Below are 18,943 nucleotides of genomic sequence, written 5' to 3'. Positions count from 1 at the left end.
TTCCCAAGTTCTCTCCTCTGGGCCAAACCCCTTCCTATCCACTAGAAAAAGGGTCTTGCCTCTTACCCTCTTAGTGGCCAGAATGTTCTCTACATCGAAAACGTCCTCAGCGGAAACTAGAGCAGGGAGGGTACCTAGATTGGAAAAAGAGTTAAACACAACTGGTTTGAGGAGAGATACATGGAAGGAGTTGGGAATTCGTAAGGTGGCCGGGAGTTTTAACTTGTAGGCCACTGGATTGATTTGTTTGAGAACTTCAAATGGACCGATAAACCGAGGACCCAACTTATAGGAGGGTATTTTGAGTCGGACATGTTTGGAAGAGAGCCAGACTTTATCTCCCGGGCGGAATTGAGGCGGATCCAGACGTCTCTTATCAGCATGTTTCTTCATCCGCTCAGAGGACTGAAGAAGTGCGGACCTAGTATTTTCCCAAATGGTGGAGAATTCGCTGACAAGTGCCTCCGCAGCAGGGTTGTCCACCAAGGCGGAGATGGGAAACGGAATCCGGGGATGTTGACCGTAGACCACGAAGAACGGGGATTTAGAAATAGATTCGATCTCATGGTTGTTGTAGGAGAATTCGGCCCATGGTAGGAGCTCCATCCAATCGGTATGGTGAGCGTTAACAAAGTGCCGGAGGTAGCGGGTAAGGATTTGGTTGATACGCTCCACTTGGCCATTGGACTGTGGATGGTAGGCAGAGGAGAAATCCAGGGTGACATCCAGTAGCTTACAGGTAGCTCTCCAGAAACGTGAGGTGAACTGAACCCCTCGATCCGACACAATGTGGAGGGGTAGGCAACGGAGACGGAAGATATGACAGAAAAAATCCTGGGCCAGCTGCGATGCAGACGGGAGACCAGGCAGAGGAATGAAGTGGGCCATCTTAGAGAAGCGGTCGGCCACCACCCAAATGACTGCACAACCGGCAGAAACAGGGAGATCAGTAATAAAGTCCATGGCAATGTGCTGCCACGGGGCAGCAGGTACGGGAAGAGGCAGGAGGCGACCGGCTGGAAGATATCTGGGAACTTTGTTGCGGGCACAGGACGAACAGGCCGAGACGAAGTCTACCACATCTTTGCGTAGGGTAGGCCACCAGTAATGCCGGGTAATGAGTAGGAAGGTCTTCTTTTGGCCAACATGGCCGGCTAGTTTAGATGAATGACCCCAGTGAAGAACCTTCTCACGATCTGGTACCGCTACAAAAGTCTTACCGGGTGGAAGACGAGTCAGATCCAAGGGGGCCACATTCATCTCTTTGGAGGGGTCGATGATGTGCATAGGCTCCTCCTCTTGATCGGAGGACAGGAAGGATCGGGACAAGGAGTCGGCTTTGACATTCTTGTCCGCCGGGCGGAAATGTAGGACGAAGTCGAAGCGGGCGAAGAACAAAGACCACCGGGCCTGACGCGGATTGAGTCTTTGGGCATTCTGGAGATATGCCAGGTTTTTGTGATCCGTATAGATGATCACTGGGTATAGAGCCCCTTCAAGTAGGTAACGCCACTCCTCCAGCGCCAATTTAACGGCTAAGAGTTCTCGGTCTCCTATGGAGTAGTTGCGCTCTGACGAGGAGAAGAGTTTGGAGAAGAAGCCGCAGGTTACCATTCTCCCGGATGAAGACTTTTGGGTGAGCACCGCTCCGGCTCCGGAGAAGGAAGCATCAACCTCCAGGTAGAACTGTTTGTTGCAGTCTGGACGGTGCAGCACTGGGGCAGAGGAAAAGGCTTGCTTTAAGGAAAGGAAGGCCTCCTCAGCTTCGGGCGACCATTCCTTGAGATTTGCTCCCTTACGGGTGAGCGCAGATATGGGAGCAGTCCGGGAAGAGAAGTGCGGGATGAAGAGACGATAGTAGTTGGCGAAGCCCAGGAATCGCTGAATCGCCTTCAACCCCTCCGGACGGGGCCACTTTAGGACAGCAGAGAGCTTCTCGGGATCCATTCGTAGGCCTGTCTGGGAGATAGCATAGCCCAGGAAAGGAAGAGAGGTCTGCTCAAAGAGGCACTTCTCGAACTTTGCATAGAGGTGATTCTGCCTGAGCCTAAGCAGAACCTGACGAACATCCCTCCGGTGTGTGGGAAGATCCGGAGAGAAGACCAAGATATCGTCCAGGTACACCACCACGCAAGAGTAAAGAAGATCACGGAAGATGTCGTTGACCAATTCTTGGAAGACGGCAGGAGCATTTCAGAGACCGAAGGGCATCACACGGTATTCATAGTGACCATCCCGAGTATTCAATGCCATCTTCCACTCGTCTCCTTGACGGATTCGGACCAGGTTAAACGCCCCACGTAGATCTAGCTTGGTGACGATCCTAGCTCCCTTAAGACGGTCAAACAACTCGGAGATGAGCTGCCGGGGGTATTTGTTCTTTACCGTGATTTGGTTGAGTCCTCTATAGTAAATACAGGGGCGAAATGAACCATCTTTCTTCTTGACGAAGAAGAATCCGGCTCCAGCCGGGGAGGTAGATTTCCGGATGAATCCCCTGGCCAGATTCTCCTCGATGTACTCCGACATGGCCCGGGTTTCGGCCAACGACAACGGGTAAATACGCCCACGGGGTGGAGTGGCGCCGGGTACCAGGTCGATCGGGCAATCATATGGCCTATGAGGTGGCAGTGTCTCTGCTTCCTTTTTACCGAAGACATCTGCATAGGACCAGTAAGGTGCCCGAAGACCAGGTAAATTACCGGGGGTAGGTGGAGGACGAGCCGGTCGAACCGGAACCAGGCAGGTCCTATGGCAGTCCTGCCCCCACCGGAGTACTTCACTGGATTGCCAGTTCAGCACGGGTTCATGTGTCTGGAGCCAGGGTAGACCTAGCAATAGGGAGTAAGAGAGTCCGGACAGCACATGGAAGGAGGTCTTCTCAGAGTGCAGCATTCCCACCTGCAGGGTTATGGGTTCAGTGACAAGCAGGATGGTCACCGGAAGGAGTCTTCCATCCACGGAGGCAACTGACAATGGTTCAGCCAGAGGTTTGGTGGGAATCCGGTATCTCTCTACCAGGACTGGGAAATGAGGTTTCCAGCAGCTCCAGAATCCAGATGAGCAGTTTCAAAGTGATGGTTCTCTCCCCAGGAGATAGAGACAGACAAAGTCAGGGACGGAGAGGGCTTACTTTTGCCTAGGACGACCTCTCTGAGCAGTCCTAGACACCGGAGTTTCCCGGCTTCTCCGGGCAGGAACGGATGAAGTGCTCCTTACTGCCACAATAGAAACAGCTCCCCTCGGCTCGGCGTGACTCTTGGCGAGATTTGATCATCTTGGTCTGGTCGATCTGCATAGGTTCAGGCAAGTGCGCCTGGGGAGTGACTGGTTGAGAGGCAGGTCTCTGGAAAGTAGGAGCAAGGCGAGTAAACTTTCTCTCCCGGGTAGTCTCTTTGGTACGCTCTTGGAAACGGATGTCAATCCGAGTAGCTAGTGACACTAGGTCATCCAGGGTGGTAGGAATGTCCCGACCGGCTAACTCGTCCTTAATCCAACCGGAAAGACCCTCCCAGAAGACAGACACCAGAGCCTCGTTGTCCCAGGCAAGCTCAGAAGTGAGGGTACGGAACCGTATGGCATATTGGCCCACGGTGAGACTCTCTTGGCGGAGAAGTAGCAGAGAGGAGGCTGAAGAGGATTTTCGTCCTGGTTCATCGAAGACTTTCCGGAAAGCAGCGAGGAAAGATGATATGTCGGACACCAGGGGGTCCCCTCTCTCCCACAGGGGATTTAGCCATGCCAGTGCTTCCCCAGTGAGATGGGACATGATGAATGCCACCTTGGCCTGGTCGGAGATGAATTGATGTGCCAAGAGTTCGAAGTGCAGGGTGCACTGGTTTATGAAACCTCGAGCTAAGGCAAAACGTGGAGGTGCCAAGAGCCGGGGTCCAGGGCTGGATGCCGTGGTATTGGTGGGCAGTGGTGCTGCCGGAGCGGAAGTCACACGACTCGAGGAGGATACAGGTGGGACAGACAGCGTGTCCAGTCGGCAGTTGACATTCCGCAGGTAGTTCAGAATGGTTTCCTGTTGGGATCTATGACGAGAAACCTCCTGGTACAGGTCCGTAAGCGAGGGGGCTTGGGAGCCACCGGGTTCCATGGCCCGAGCAAACTGTTAAGGATCCGGGGGGTGGAACCTCTGTGCTACGGTGCAAGGAAGGTCCCAGAAGGGCGTAACTAAGTATCAACCCGGACCGACCCTGGTCGTACGGCGGCTAACGACTCCGTGACCAGGGAGGGACCGAGCCGAGGGACCAGGTGCTACTCTGGGGACAACCTTGTAAGGGAGCAGGTGACTCCCTTGGTACAGATGGCAGGGACTGACCGGAATAGCAGGTAGGCACAGCAGGCAGGCTGGCGAGCAGAAGCCTCCAGGTAGGCTATCAGGTTGACACGGCAAGTGACGGCAGGAGTCTCTAGGTGGGCTGGCAGGTGGTCACGGCAAGTGACGGCAGGAGCCTCTAGGTGGTCACGGCAAGTGACGGTAGGAGTCTCTAGGTGGGCTGGCAGGTGGTCACGGCAAGTGACGGCAGGAGTCTCCAGGTGGTCACGGCAAGTGACGGCGGGAGCCTCCGGGAAGGCACAGCAGGTAACAGGCAGGCAACAGGCAAGTGCTTCTAGGTGAGCGGACTGGCAGGCTAGCAGCGGGACCTGAGGGCTGAAGCAGAGGTCAGAAACACTGTGCAACAACTTTTGCTCGGGCACCTCCATCTTGGAGGAGGTGCCTAATATATGGGAGGATCCTGGGCTATTGGCCAGAGACTCCTTAGGACGGCGCGCGCGGCCCATTTAAGAGGGAGGGAGTGCGCGCCCTAAGCACAGTGCCCTGGGAGCTGTGTGCGCCGGCAGCAGGAAGAGGAGCACTGGGGAACGCAGAGCGGGGAGCGCGGGGAGCAAGGAGGTGAGTGGGATGGCGTCTCTGCCTGGCAGGGGGCAGAGACGCCGATGCTACAGTCCTCTTCCATCCATACCGTTCTATCATTGTTAGTTTGTTTACTGTAAGTGATATCTGTATTTGGTATGTAACCCCTTCTTATGTACAGCGCCATGGAATCAATGGCGCTATATAAATTATTAATGATAATAATAATAAATTTGATTGTTCAGTATATGTGCAGTAGCTATTGCTTTTTTTTCTGGTGTATATCAGATAGCACCTCAGGGGTACCATCAATAGTAGGCAAATATAGGACATGCGCTGCATGTTTAACCCCTTAAGCCCCGCGGGTGGTTTGCACGTTAATGACCGGGCCAATTTTTACAATTCTGACCACTGTCACTTTATGAGGTAATTACTCTGGAACGCTTCAACGGATCCCCCTGATTCTGAGACTGATTTTTCGTGACATATTGTACTTCATGATTGTGGAAAAATTTCTTCGATATCACTTGCGTTTATTTGTGAAAAAAATGGAAATTTGGCGAAAATTTTGAAAATTTTGCAATTTTCAAAGTTTGAATTTTTAAGCCCTGAAATCTGAGCGATATCTCACAAAAAAGAGTTAATAAATAACATTTCCCACATGTCTACTTTACAACAGCACAATTTTGGAACCAAAATTTTTTTTTGTTAGGGAGCTATAAGGGTTAAAAGTTGACCAGCGATTTCTCATTTTTCCAACAAAATTTACAAAACCATTTTTTTAGGGACCACATCACATTTGAAGTCACTTTGAGAGGTCTTTATGACAGAAAATACCCAAAAGTGACACCATTCTAAAAACTGCACCCCTCAAGGTGCTCAAAACCACATTCAAGAACTTTATTAACCCTTCAGGTGCTTCATAGGAATTTTTTGAATGTGGAAGAAAAAAATGAACATTTAACTTTTTTCACAAAAATGTTACTTTAGACCCAATTTTTTTTATTTTCACAGGGGTAACAAGAAAAAATGGACCGCAAAATTTGTTGTGCAATTTCCCCTGGGCACGCAGATACCCAATATTTGGGGAAAAAACACTGTTTGGGCGCACTGTAGGGCTCGGAAGGGAAGGAGCGCCATTTGACTTTTTGATTGTAAAATTTGCTTGAATAATTAGCGGACACTATGTTGCGTTTAGAGAGCCCCTGTGTGCCCAAACATTGGAGCTCCCCCACAAGTGACCCCATTCTGGAAACTAGACCCCCCAAGGCACCTATCTAGATGCATAGTGAGCAGTTGCAACCCCCAGGTGCTTCACAAATTGATTCGTAAAAATGAAAAAGTGAAAAAAAAAACACTTTTTCATTGTTACGAATCAATTTGTGAAGCACCTGGGGGTTCCAACTGCTCACTATGCATCTAGATAGGTGCCTTGGGGGGTCTAGTTTCCAAAATGGGGTCACTTGTGGGGGAGCTCCAATGTTTGGGCACACAGGGACTCTCTAAATGCAACATGGTATCCGCTTACAAATTGAATGGAAAATCGGCTCAAATTGTTAGCGGACACCACATTGCGTTTGGAGAGCCCCTCTGTGCCCAAACTTTGGAGCTCCCCCACAAGTGACCCCATTTTGGAAACTAGACCCCCCAAGGCACCTTTCTAGATGCATAGTGAGCACTTGGAACCCCCAGGTGCTTCACAAATTGATTCGTAATAATGAAAAAGTGAAAAAAAAAACACTTTTTCATTTTTACGAATCAATTTGTGAAGCACCTAGGGGTTCCAACTGCTCACTATGCATCTAGATAGGTGCCTTGGGGGGTCTAGTTTCCAAAATGGGGTCACTTGTGGGGGAGCTCCAATGTTTGGGCACACAGGGACTCTCTAAATGCAACATGGTATCCGCTAACAAATTGAATGGAAAATCGGCTCAAATTGTTAGCGGACACCACATTGCGTTTGGAGAGCCCCTCTGTGCCCAAACTTTGGAGCTCCCCCACAAGTGACCCCATTTTGGAAACTAGAACCCCCAAGGCAGCTTTCTAGATGCATAGTGAGCACTTGGAACCCCCAGGTACTTCACAAATTGATTCGTAATAATGAAAAAGTGAAAAAAAAAACACTTTTTCATTTTTACGAATCAATTTGTGAAGCACCTAGGGGTTCCAAGTGCTCACTATGCATCTAGATAGGTGCCTTGGGGGGTCTAGTTTCCAAAATGGGGTCACTTGTGGGGGAGCTCCAATGTTTGGGCACACAGGGACTCTCTAAATGCAACATGGTATCCGCTAACAAATTGAATGGAAAATCGGCTCAAATTGTTAGCGGACACCACATTGCGTTTGGAGAGCCCCTCTGTGCCCAAACTTTGGAGCTCCCCCACAAGTGACCCCATTTTGGAAACTAGACCCCCCAAGGCACCTTTCTAGATGCATAGTGAGCACTTGGAACCCCCAGGTGCTTCACAAATTGATTCGTAATAATGAAAAAGTGAAAAAAAAAACACTTTTTCATTTTTATGAATCAATTTGTGAAGCACCTGGGGTTCCAAGTGCTCACTATGCATCTAGATAGGTGCCTTGGGGGGTCTAGTTTCCAAAATGGGGTCACTTGTGGGGGAGCTCCAATGTTTGGGCACACAGGGACTCTCCAAATGCAACATGATATCCGCTAACAATTTGAGCCGACAATTTGTTAGCGGATATCATGTTGCATTTGGAGAGTCCCTGTGTGCCCAAACATTGGAGCTCCCCCACAAGTGACCCCATTTTGGAAACTAGACCCCCCAAGGCACCTATCTAGATTCATAGTGAGCACTTGGAACCCCAGGTGCTTCACAAATTGATTCATAAAAATGAAAAAGTGTTTTTTTTTTCACTTTTTCATTATTACGAATCAATTTGTGAAGCACCTGGGGGTTCCAAGTGCTCACTATGCATCTAGAAAGGTGCCTTGGGGGGTCTAGTTTCCAAAATGGGGTCACTTGTGGGGAGCTCCAAAGTTTGGGCACAGAGGGGCTCTCCAAACGCAATGTGGTGTCCGCTAACAATTTGAGCCGATTTTCCATTCAATTTGTTAGCGGATATCATGTTGCATTTAGAGAGTCCCTGCGTGCCCAAACATTGGAGCTCCCCCACAAGTGACCCCATTTTGGAAACTAGACCCCCCAAGGCACCTGGGGATTCCAAGTGCTCACTATGCATCTAGATAGGTGCCTTGGGGGGTCTAGTTTCCAAAATGGGGTCACTTGTGGGGGAGCTCCAATGTTTGGGCACACAGGGGCTCTCCAAACGCAACATGGAGTCCGCTAACAATTTGAGCCGATTTTCCATTCAATTTGTTAGCGGACATCATGTCGCGTTTGGAGAGCCCGTGATGTGCCTAAACAGTGGAGCTCCCCCACAAGTGTCCCCATTTTGGAAACTATACCCCTCAAGGATTTTATTAAGGTGTATAGTGAACATTTTGAACCCAGAGGTACGGCACAGAATTTGTTTACATTAGGTCATCATATTGAATAAGTTGTCATTATTCTTGAGCGCAAGTGCTCGCTACTTGAGTTTGCATCGGGTACTCAGGTATGCACCATGTACAGCGTGTGCTCGAGTGACATGCTCGAGTCCCTGCTCCGCATGTTTCACGGTTATTAGACACCCAAAAAAAAACATGCGGGGATCGCTCGTGCATGGCAGGCAATCCCCGTAAAGTTTTTTGGCCGCGAAGCATATGGGGCAGAGACTCGAGCATGTCACTCAAATACCCACGATACTCAATGCATACCAGAGCACCCGATGCAAACTCAAGTAGCGAGCACTTGCTCTCAACACTAGTCGCCATATCGTCATCTTTTTTTCTGACTTTTGAAAAAAATCCCAACCCCAGCCCTAACCCTTGCACAACCCTAGCCCCAGCACAACCCTAGCCACAGCACAACCCTAGCCCCAGCACAACCCTAGCCCCAAACCCAGCCCTAACCCTAACCCAAGAGTTTATTTTTGACGCCGTTCCTTGTGCGGTATAAGTGATTAGACGACTTTATTCTTCGGGTCGGTGTGATTACAGCAATGCCAGAATCATATGGGGTTTTTATGACTGACAGCTGTCACACACTAAAAGACGCATTTTTTGTAAAATCTAGTTTTTGCATCGCCATATTTTGAGAGCTATAATTTTTCCAGATTTTGGCAGACAGTCATGTGACGGCTCGTTTTTTGCGGGATGACTTGACGTTGTTATTGGTGCCATTTTCAGGCACGTGACATTTTTTGATCGCTTTCTATTCCGATTTTTGGGAGGCAGAATAAACAAAAACCAACAATTCAGGAATTGTTTTTTTTTTTTTTTTTATTCTGTTCCGCGTGTGGTAAAATTGATGAGGTAGCTTTATTCTTCGGGTCAGTACGTTTACAGCGGTACCACATTTGTATCATTTTTCTATGTTTTGGCGCTTATACACAATAAAAGCTATTTTATAGAAAAAAATATTTTTTAGTATCGCTTTATTCTGAGAGCTATAACTTTTATTTTTCGGCTGATGGAGCTGTATGGCGGCTTGTTTTTTGCGGGACGAGATGACGTTTTCAGCGGTATCATTTTTATTTATATGCGTCTTTTTGATCGCGTGTTATTCTACTTTTTGTTTGGCGGTATGGTGATAAAGCATTGTTTTTTGCTTCGTTTTTTTTTTTTTACCGTGTTCACTGAAGGGGTTAACTAGTGGGACAGTTTTATAGGTCAGGTTTTTCCGGACGCGGCGATACCAAATATGTGTACTTTTATTGTTTTTTTTTTATTTTTTTTATAATAATATTTATTGATGGGTACATTATATTTTTTTTTTGGTGTATTATTTTTTTTATTTTTTTATAATATTTTTGCACCTTTTTTTTTTTTTTTTTTTCCACTTTCACACAGTTTATACACTTTATTACTTTGTCCCACTCTGGGACTTTCACTTTTTTTTTTCTGATCGCCTGCATGGCACAGGAATGGAGCACCATCCCTATGCCATGAAGGCTGTCAGAAGTGCACAGTGTGAAGATTGCTTGGAGATGCACTGCGCATGTCCAAGCAATCTTCCTGCTCTCTGGTGACCCGGATGATGTCATGACGACATCGGGTCGTCATGGCAACACCCGGGAAGCCTTTGCAGACTGCGCTGGAAGCCGGAAGAGGAGGTGAGTATCGCCGATCACCTCCCCTTGCCCCCGCAATGCCGCGATCGACTTTGATCGACTTCGATCGCAGCATCGCGGGGGTTAATGTGCTGGGAGCGGTGCAGGACCGCTCCCTGCACATAGTACCGGGTGTCAGCTGTGACAATCAGCTGACACCAGGCGGCGATCGCGCCCGCACAGCCTGTGTGCGCGCGCGATCGCGATGACGTACTAATACGGGTCTGGCTCTTAAGTCCCAGGGCACAGACGCGTATTAGTACGTCAGATGTTATTAAGGGGTTAAAAATGTTAAATGTCCTATATTTGCCTACTATTGATGGTACTCCGGGTGCTATCTCTAATACACCAGAAAATAAGCAATAGCTACTGCACATATACCGAACAATCTAATTTACTTATGGCAAATAAGGATTTTAATCTCATTATTCTAATGCTAATTTATTCTAGATATTCTAGATTATTCTAATTTAATCTATTTATTTTATTTGAATTTATTACCTGTGGTAAAGCGGCTATCTTGGCTGTACACGGAGGTAGATATGGAACACTGTCTCTTTCAATTTTCGGTTTCATTTATTAAACGTCATAAACTAACCTGGAGTCCATAAACTAAACACAGCCCATTCAGCATAAGGGCAAAACAAAAATACAAATGTGCAGCACAGGCAGTATATCGGCCAGCGTCCGGCCACTCAGGGTAAATCACACATGGTTCAGCACAACACCTGCAAGCTCCGTTCTGAAGCAGGTTTTCTCCAGACACTGGCTAACTCCTGAGTCAAAAGGCTGGCTCTTTATAGCCCCAAACCACACCTTGGAAAGGAGATAGGGTGGATGGCTTCCTCTCCCAGCACTTAGCCATCCACCTGTAAAGCATGCCCTTGTAAGCCTGGGTATTTACCCTGTCTGCTCCTAATGTGCAGGAGAAACTTCCATGTTTCACATCACTGAAGCCAATAGTCTCAGTGAAACATATCTCTCCTCCAGTATTCTGCCAGTGACTTTGTCAAATATCTCACAAAATAACTATTTTATAGTAGTATAATAAAAGTTACGTTTTATTGGCCTGTTAGAGAGGGGCCATTTCTAGTGGGGCTGTTTCCCTTTAGGCCTTTTTGTAATAGACAATATACCCTTCTCAGGTCATATTTCTCCATTAGTGAATTATAATTGCTGAGCAGTGTGACTAAGGTGGGTGGATGCAGGGAGTGTCTTTACTTATTATGCAGTTATGTATTCTGCTATTTGCTATCATGTAGCAAACACCTAAATTTAAGCCTGTTACGCCTATATTCATGAACGTGTGAAAAAAACGGAAATTTGGCAAAAATTTCGACAATTTTGCAATTTTCAAACTTTGAATTCTTATGTCCTTAAATCAGAGAGATACAGTACAGACCAAATGTTTGGACACACCTTCTCATTTAAAGATTTTTCTGTATTTTCATGACTTTGAAAATTGTACATTCACACTGAAGGCATCAAAACTATGAATTAACACATGTGGAATTATATACTTAACAAAAAAGTGTGAAACAACTGAAAATATGTCTTATATTCTAGGTTCTTCAAAGTAGCCACCTTTTGCTTTGATGACTGCTTTGCACACTCTTGGCATTCACTTGATGAGCTTCAAGAGGTAGTCACCGGAAATGGTCTTCCAACAATCTTGAAGGAGTTCCCAGAGATGCTTAGCACTTGTTGGCCCTTTTGCCTTCACTCTGCGGTCCAGCTCACCGGAAATGGTTTTCACTTCACAGGTGTGCCCTGTCAGGTTTAATTAGTGGGATTTCTTGCCTTATAAATGGGGTTGGGACCCTCAGTTGTGTTGTGCAGAAGTCAGGTGGATACACAGCTGATAGTCCTACTGAATAGACTGTAGAATTAGTATTATGGCAAGAAAAAAGCAGCTAAGTAAAGAAAAATGAGTGGCCATCGTTACTTTAAGAAATGAAGGTCAGTCAGTCCGAAAAATTGGGCAAACTTTGAAAGTGTCCCCAAGTGCAGTTGCAAAAAGCATCAAGCACTACAAAGAAACTGGCTCACATGAGGACCGCCCCTGGAAAGGAAGACCAAGAGTCACCTCTGAGGATAAGTTTATCCGAGTCACCAGCCTCAAAAATCGCAGGTTAACAGCAGCTCAGATTAGAGACCAGGTCAATGCCACACAGAGTTCTAGCAGCAGACACATCTCTACAACAACTGTTAAGAGGAGACTTTGTGCAGCAGGCCTTCATGGTAAAATAGCTGCTAGGAAACCAGTGCTAAGGACAGGCAACAAGCAGAAGAGACTTGTTTGGGCTAAAGAACACAAGGAATGGACATTAGACCAGTGGAAATCTGTGCTTTGGTCTGATGAGTCCAAATTTGAGATCTTTGGTTCCAACCACCGTGTCTTTGTGCGACGCAGAAAAGGTGAACGGATGGACTCTACATGCCTGGTTCCCACCGTGAAGCATGGAGGAGGAGGTGTGATGGTGTGGGGGTGCTTTGCTGTTGACACTGTTGGAGATTTATTCAAAATTGAAGGCATACTGAACTAGCATGGCTACCACAGCATCTTGCAGCGGCATGCTATTCCATCCGGTTTGCGTTTAGTTTGACCATCATTTAATTTTCAACAGGACAATGACCGCAAACACACCTCCAGCTGTGTAAGGGCTATTTGACCAAGAGGGAGAGTGATGGGGTGCTACGCCAGATGACCTGGCCTCCACAGTCACCAGACCTGCACCCAATCGAGATGGTTTGGGGTGAGCTGGACCGCAGAGTGAAGGCAAAAGGGCCAACAAGTGCTAAGCATCTCTGGGAACTCCTTCAAGATTGTTGGAAGACCATTTCCGGTGACTACCTCTTGAAGCTCATCAAGTGAATGCCAAGAGTGTGCAAAGCAGTCATCAAAGCAAAAGGTGGCTACTTTGAAGAACCTAGAATATAAGACATATTTTCAGTTGTTTCACACTTTTTTGTTAAGTATATAATTCCACATGTGTTAATTCATAGTTTTGATGCCTTCAGTGTGAATGTACAATTTTCATAGTCATGAAAATACAGAAAAATCTTTAAATGAGAAGGTGTGTCCAAACTTTTGGTCTGTACTGTATGTCACAAAAATAGTTAATAGATAACATTTTCCACATGTCTACTTTACATCAGCACAATTTTTGAAACAAAATTGTTTTTGTTAGGAATTGTTAGGAAGTTATAAGGTGTGAGGACACAGCTTCTAATCTTAATTAGCCAGACATCTAATTTCATTAAGCAAGGAGAAATACACTATTATGTTTATGTTGACTTTTCAAATTTATGTGTTTTTCTTTGGCTGGTCAAGAAGGACAGTGACTTGTCTCTTCAGAGAGGAAGAGGACCAGAACTCTAGTGCCACCTACAGGAAGTAGCAATCCTAAAAGTCAATAGTGACCTTTAACGAGCCTTATCACATGACTGTTGCTCTCCACAAGGAGAAATGTTACCCCCTTAAATTTTCTGGAATAATTAGCAGACGCCATGTTGCAGTTAGAGAGCCTCTGATGTGCCTAAACAGTGGAAACCCCCCACAAATGACACCATTTTAGAAACTAGACCCCTCAGGGAACTTATCTAGATGAGTGGTGAGCACTTTGAACCCACAGGTGCTTCACAGAAGTTTATAACACTGAGCTGTGAAAATAAAAATGTCACATATTTCCCACAAAAATATTTTTTAGACACAAATTTTACATTTTCATAAGAGTAACATGAGATATTGCACTGTACAATTTGTTGTGCAATTTCTCCTGAGTATGTCGATACCCAATATGTGGAGGAAAACTACTGTTTGGGCGCACAGCAGGGCTTGGAAGGGAAAGAGAGCTATTTGACTTTTTGAATGCAAAATTTGCTGGTATAGTTAGTGGACGCCATGTTGCATTTGGAGAGCCCCTGATGTGCCTAAACAGTGGAAACCCCCCACAAGTGACACAATTTTGGAAACTAGACTCCTAAGGGAACTTATCTAGATGTGTAGTGAGCACCTTAAACCCCCAGTTGCTTCACAGATGTTTATAACATTGAGCCATGAAAATAAAAATGGCACATTTTTCCTACAAAAATGTTCTTTCAGCACCATTTTTTTTATTTTCACAAGGGTAACAGGACAAAATGGAACCCAAAATTTATTGTGCAATTTCTCCTGGGTGCATGACAGAGCTCAGAAAAGAAGGAGTGGCGGTTTGGAATGGTCTGCGGGTGTCATGTCGCTTTTGGAGAGTCCTTGATGTGCCTAAACAGTGGAAAAACCCCACAAGTGACCCCATTTTGGAAATTAGACCCCTCAAAGAATTTATCTAGATGTGTGGTGTGCACCTTGAACCCACAGGTGCTTCACAAAATTTTACAACATTGATATGTAAAAATGAAAAAAATATATTTTTCTCACAAAAATGTTGTTTTAGCCCCCATTTTTTTTATTTTCACAAGGATAGCAGGAGAAAATGGACCCCAAAATTTGTTGTGCAATTTCTTCTGAGTACGCCGATACCTCATGTGTGGTCGAAAACTACTTTTGAGGCACAGCGCACAGCTCAGAAGGGAAGAAGCGTCATATTGGAGTTCCTATTTTATTGGACTGGTTTGATTTCCCTAAGGTGCCAGAACAGCAGAACTCCCCATAAGTGACCCCATTTTATAAACTACACCTCTCAATGAATTCATCTAGGGGTGCAGTGAGCATGTTGACACCACATGTGCCAGAATTTAACACCATTGGGAGGTGAAGAAACAATAATTAAATCTTTACCACCAAAATTTGTTTTAGCCCCAGATTTTACATTTTCACACTGGAAAATGGGTTAAAATAACACCAAAATTTGACACACAATTTCTGCTGAGTGTAGAAATGCTGCATATGTGGCTGTACAGTACTGCTTAGCCACACGGTGAGACTCGGGAGGGACGGAGGGCTATTTGTCCCTTGGAGCGCAGATTTTCCTAGAATTCTATGCGGACTCCATATACAGAGCCCGTAAGTGCTAGAAGAGCAGAATCCTAGCTCAAATTACCCCATTTTGGAAATTACCGTATTTTCAGACCATAACACGCACTTTTTTTCTTATGCATCTTATGGTCTGAAAGTAACTTACCGGTGGTGGTGGAGTGGGATCGCAGAGCCATCAGGAAGGTAGCGGTGGCAGCGTCAGCAGCAGCAGGCAGTGGAGGCAGCAGAAGAGGAGGAGATGAGGCTGCCGGTATCTGCCTGGGGGCTGATGCCTTGCCTGGTACTGGGGCCAGTGTCTTGCTGTGAGCGGTGTGAGCGGCTTCCGGTGTGCGCGGACATCTTTCTGAAGCTGTGATCTACAGGAAAATGGCCACCAGACCCGGCGCATGCGCTCTGCCACACCGGCGGTCATTTTCCTGTAAGGAATGGCTGCGTGCACCGGAAACCGCTCACGCCGCTTTGCCACGCCAGCAAGACACCGGCCCCGGTACCAGGCCCCAGCCCCAAGCCCCCAGTCCACCAGTGCCAGACACCCAGGCCCCAAGCCCCCAGCTCCAGCCACCAGGCCCCCAGCCTCAGGCCACCAGCGCCAGGCACCCAGGCCCCAAGCGCCAGCCACCAGGCCAGCCACCAGGCCCCCAGCCACAGTCCACCAGTGCCAGGCCCCCAGCCCCAAGCCCCCAGCGCCAGCCACCAGGCCCCCAGACCCAGGCCACCAGCGCCAGGACTGGCTTCCTGAAGGACCCTGCCTCCTGTGACCCCCGCTCCCCCAGGTAAGATACCTATTCAGACTATAAGACGGACCCCCATTTTATTATTTTCCTATTTTCCACCCAAAATTTGGGGTGCGTCTTATGGTCCGGTGCATCTTATAGTCTGAAAATGCGGTATACCCCTTGGGAATTTATCTACAGGTGTGGTGAGGATTTTAACTAAATTGGTGTTATCCAGAAACAAGCAGCAGTGGATGTTGCTGAGTGAAAATTGCAAACTGTCATTATAGTGATCAGTACATTGTAGTGACCAGTATGTTATGCCTAGCTCATGATTCTGGAGAAAAGAACCCGAAAATTAGGCCGGCCCTCATCGCTACAGAAATGCCAAACATATGGACGCTAATTGCAGTTTAGGCACACTGTGGGCCTCAGAAGTGAGGGGGCATTTGGATGTGGGAGGACAGAATTTGCTGAATTTCTTTTGGGGGGCAAGGGCCATTTCGCTTTTCCAGAGCCTTTGTGCTACTAGTAACGTAGAAGCGCCTTATATTTCAGTTCAGAGATGACCGACCGGAGAGGCAACTTGTTTTTTTGTGGATTAAGTCAAAGCTTTTATTTTGATTCAAAATGCTATGTTAAATGTTCCCATTTATCCTGTGCTCTACGCTGAGCACTGATATTGGAGTTTTCATTTAAATCTCTGAGTGACATAATTCAGATGAAACCCCCGAGGGATCCATTCACTATAATGAGGCAGCAGAGTTAGGCTATGTGACCGCAATGCAGAAATGAAGCAGAAATTTCCTGAGCATTTCTGCATCTCCTTGGTAGAAAAAACGCATGCAGATTTTACAAGCTTTTATTCTGCCAGGGATAAGTGTTTTTCAAGCGTTTTTGCATGCATTTCTGCATGTGTTGTTTTCACGTGCTTTTCCAAGCGATTTTGAGCATCACTTGGAAAAGTGCTTGACAAGTTGGTCACATAATATAAACCCATGCAACTGGCATGGATTTATAGTGTGTGACCAACTTATGCTGCTTTAAATGCAGTATCAATAGTAAAAAAAGAATTAAAACGTAAAAAAATAAAAAAAAACATTATACTTACCTCTCCGGCGGCCCCCGGTCTCCTTCTCCGGTGGCATGCTCTGTTCTCGGGGTCCCGCGGTGTTCAGAATGGACCCCAGAGTTTTTTTTTTTACTAATGGTACCCGGGTCTGGAGGAGAGTCTCCTCGTCTTCAGACCCGGGTACCATACGCGCATTGAACCGCATAACATCCGGATGCATACACGTATGCGTGTGGATGTTATGCGGTTCAATGCAAGTCAATGGCGGCAATTTCGCTGCGATTACGCACAAGAAATGGTTGTGCTGTAGATTTTTCTGCAATGATAATCTGCAGCGGAAATTTCCGCAGCATCTGCATAGCACATGCGGATTATCATTGGGAAACATGGCAGACAACTTAACATGCGTTTTAATGTGTTTTCCGCCACGGAAACGCATTAAATCCACATTGTGTTTGGCAGTTTCCTCTTTTTCAGAGTTGTACAAAACTGTGGCCAATAACACTTTTATGCACGCCTAAAAAGAGGGACACCACTGGATCACAGGTCAGACGGCGTCCACAGTGTCTCCATCTGCCTCATTATAGGGAATTTTCCGCCGGAGGTTCAGTCTGAATCACGTATTTCAGAGATTTACATGGAAACCCTGATGTAAGCGCTCAGCAGGATAAATATGTGCCAAGCCTTAATGTGATCTTTGGGTGGCAGAATGAACAAATCAACAGCAGGTGAAGAATTGGTTTTATTTTTTTACGCCATTCCTCTTGCGGTATAAGTGATTAGATGACTTTATTCTTCGGGTCGGTGCGATTACAGAGATACCAGATTTACGGTATATCGTTTTTTATGTTTGGCTGCTGTCACACACTAAAAGATGCTTTTTTTGCAAAAATTAGCTTTTGTATCGCCATATTTTGAGAGCAATAATTTTCCCATATTTTGGTCAACAGTCATGTTTGGGCTTGTTTTTTGCGGTATTAGTTGATGTTTTCATTGGTACCATTTTTGGGCACATGACATTTTTTGATTGCTTTCTATTCTGATTTTTAGGAGGGAGAATAAGCAGAAAACAACAATTCAGGAATTGTTTTTTTGGGGGGTTTATGCCGTTCCGTGTATGGTAAAATTGATAAGGCAGCTTTATTCTTCGAGTCAGTACGATTACAGCGATACCACATTTATATAGTTTTTTTGCATTTTGGCGCTTTAACACAATGAAAACTATTTTGTAGAAAAAATAATTATTTTTGCATTCTGAGAGCTATACTTTTTTATTTTTTCAGTTGATGAAGCTGTATGGCAGCTTGTTTTTTGCGGGAAAAGATGACTTTTTAAGTGGTAACATTTTTATTTACATTCGTCTTTTTGATCACGTTTTATTCAACTTTTTGTTCAGCTGTATGATGATAAAGCATTGTTTTTGCCTCTTTTTTTTTTTTACAGTGTTCACTAAAGGGGTTAAGTAGTGGGACAGTTTCATAATAATATTTATTTATGGATACAATATACTTGTTCTTCTTTTTATTATTTTGTGATTTTTAAAAAAATATTTTTACACCTTTTTTTATTTCTTTTTAAACTTTTTTACTTTGTCCCACTATGGGACTTTCACTTTCTGCAGTCTAATCGCTGTTATAAGGTATAGCAATACAGGAGAACTGCTATGCCTTATATCTGTCAGCCCTGCAGACACAATTTAGTTAGATCATGAACTGCGCATGATTTAACTACCTTGCTAGTGCCTGGTGACCCAGATGTCGTACATCGGGTCACCATGACAACGATCGGGACCCCGCAACTGATCCAAGAACAGAGGAGCTCCTGTCTCTCTGCCTGCTTGCTAAATGCTGCGATCACAGCAATCGCAGCATTTATGGGGTTAAAGTGCTGGGAGCATAAACCCAATACATTTAATCCTATCTTCATTCTTATAATAATTATTCATAATTATGGATTATGTCTTGCTTCAGATTCATACCTAGCGGTACTCTCGTTTTCAATACATACCTTATTTTTCAGACTATAAGACGCACCTTTTCCCCCCAAATTTTGGGGGAAAATTGTGTTGCGTCTTATAGACTGAATGTAGCTTACCGGGGTAGTGGCGTCAGGAGTCGAGCGATACTGCAGGCGATGCTGTG

Source organism: Phyllobates terribilis, unplaced genomic scaffold (genome assembly GCF_046119375.1).
Source record: "Phyllobates terribilis strain yellow unplaced genomic scaffold, ASM4611937v1 Scaffold_2__4_contigs__length_985480577, whole genome shotgun sequence".
NCBI classification, from domain to species: domain Eukaryota; kingdom Metazoa; phylum Chordata; class Amphibia; order Anura; family Dendrobatidae; genus Phyllobates; species Phyllobates terribilis.
This window is presented reverse-complemented; position numbering follows the sequence as displayed.